Below are 2,566 nucleotides of genomic sequence, written 5' to 3'. Positions count from 1 at the left end.
ATTAATGCTTATTCAAATTATTAAAATATATCATAACAATTGTTTATCAATTTTTTTCAAATTATTTGCTATTATATGCTTATTTTAGACTAACTTAAATTTGTTCAAAATTATATTATTTTCATAATTGTTTAAACTTACAATAGTAATAAATTCAGAATAAAACTGGCATTTTTATTGTTTTTATAAGGATTGTTAACTAAGAGAGATAATACAAGCTTGTGTTGATATTTTTAGATTTAGAATATAAATAAGTACGTGTAAAAAGTGTTCACTCTGAAAAAATACAATAGTAAACCAGAATCGCCATATCCCTTTTGCAAGTCTTGACAGTCTTTTCCCTGGTCGTTTGGTTTACATTAAGGAGTGCATCCTTTTGTTTTATATCACATTGGGCTCAGACTAGGTCCCAGACTCCCTTCTGCAAGAAGGCTTTTTGTTCGTATAAACTAAGTTAGCGCGATACTCTTCTTGGGAAAAGTTAGAAAAACCAAGCTAATATATTACAATGAATCTTAGCTCTAAGACTTTTCAACAGTTTTAATGTTTTTTTACCCAAATTTTTAAGCTTAAAAAATTGAAAAGTTAAGAAGATAAAAATAATTTTTCAAAAAAATCGTGATTTCATCGTGCAAGATTTTTATGCTTATAAATTACAAAAGAATAACTTATAAAAGATTTGGAATTTTACATAAAATTTGATTAAAAAACTTCATTGAGCATTCTAAAAAAAATCTTTGTTAGAAAATCTTCAGTGGTCAATATCTTTGAAGATTTTTTATTTTGAAGGGCATTCCAAACTCTGTGACAACAATATTTTATTTTACAGGTTATAAAATCAAGTTTATAAGTTAAAGTGAGTTTGAAACCTAACTAAATCATTGTTTAATCAAATAGGTATATGATTAGCAATGCTAACTTTCGTCAAAAATTTTAATAATTTTAATTTTACTTTTTTGCAATACTAACAATCGTAATCCTATTAAATATAAGTTTTCAATATATCGACCACAAGTAAACTAACTAGGAATGAGTGGCTGGACTACAAGAACAAGGAATAGTAAATAATACAAAAACCTATAATAGAAATAGAAGGCAGTACTTGGCCCGTAAGACGAAATAAAATCAGGCATGAAAAATAATAAGTCTCATAATGCTAAAAGAAGACAACTTTAAAAGTAACACACATTAAAATTAAAAAAGGTGAAACGCGCTTACAACCGTTTTAAAATATGATTCCCTATTATCACGATCAAAAAGTGATGATCCTGTATACCCTTATTCTTAAAAATTGAGATCTTGAAGGGATATTTTTAAATCCCATGATCATCCCGGATAGTTCTAATCCCTTTAAAAATTACTAAATATATTATAGATTTATCATGTGTTGTTAGATTTTTATAAAATAAATAGTGTTCACAAATATAAACAAAACCTTCTTTTACATTAGCTAAAAAAAATAAATCTTACACTAATCTTTAAACTAACTTATTGTACTGTTTAGGACCATCACATAGCCACGAGAAGTTCAAACAAAATAGTTTTCGTTTATTTTATTATCAATATCTTTAAATATATTAGAAAAAAATATGATATAGATAACTTCGCTTTATCCTGAACCATTTTAAAAATTATTTTACCAAATATTTATCCTGTAAAATTCTGAAGACATTTTAAGTTAAATAGCATAACCGAAGAATCAAAAGTATAATTATATTTTATATAAGCTGTAATGATTAGCTATCTAATTTTGGGAATAGTTTGATATATTATCCATTGAAAGATTCTAGAATCAATATGTTTTGATAAATTATATGTTTATATGTTCACTTATCCTTCTAATAATGGAAAGGTTTTTCAGGTTGAATCTTCAAAATATAAAATAAATGCATTGTATATGTTATAATGTGGGTCGTTTTTTGTGTTTAATTGTAAATTCATTTAATTTTGGTGGTGAATATTGTTTTGATTATCTTGCGCAATCATTATTATTTATAAAAGAAATAAAAAAGAGTAATTATAAAAATTGTTTATGTCACATGTTTTTAAATTAATTATATTATTAATCAATTTATATTTATTTGTAATAGATATAAAAAAAGGAAACAAAATAAATCATTATTATTTTTGTTTCCAAAATTTATTCTTTTCTTCTTCCAAATTTATTTTGAGTATAGATAATTATTATGTTTTGTCTCAAAAAACTTGTAGAAAAGAAAACACATAAAAAAAGAAAAAAGTAAAAGGGAAAAACAACGAAAAAGAAAAAGAAAACAATGGTAAAAACTATGTGTTAATCTTCTAAATTATTGTACCACAAATAAAGTGGTGTGGTAGCCAATACAGTTTTAGAATTTAATAAAAGTTAGTTTATTTATAATCTTTATGTCAGACGTTTCAATTAAGAGTTAGTTAAACGTTGTATTGGATAATCCAGGTGTCGGACGTTTTTATTAAGAGATAGTTATGCGTTGTATTGAATAATCCGTGTGTCGGACGTTTCAATTAAAGCGTTGTATTGAATAATCCGTATGTCGGGCGTTTCAATTAAGAATTATCTACAAGA

The sequence above is a fragment of the Gordionus sp. m RMFG-2023 genome, chromosome 3, assembly GCF_954871325.1.
Source record: "Gordionus sp. m RMFG-2023 chromosome 3, tfGorSpeb1-WG-v2, whole genome shotgun sequence".
In the NCBI taxonomy this organism is placed as follows: domain Eukaryota; kingdom Metazoa; phylum Nematomorpha; class Gordioida; order Chordodea; family Parachordodidae; genus Gordionus; species Gordionus sp. m RMFG-2023.
This window is presented reverse-complemented; position numbering follows the sequence as displayed.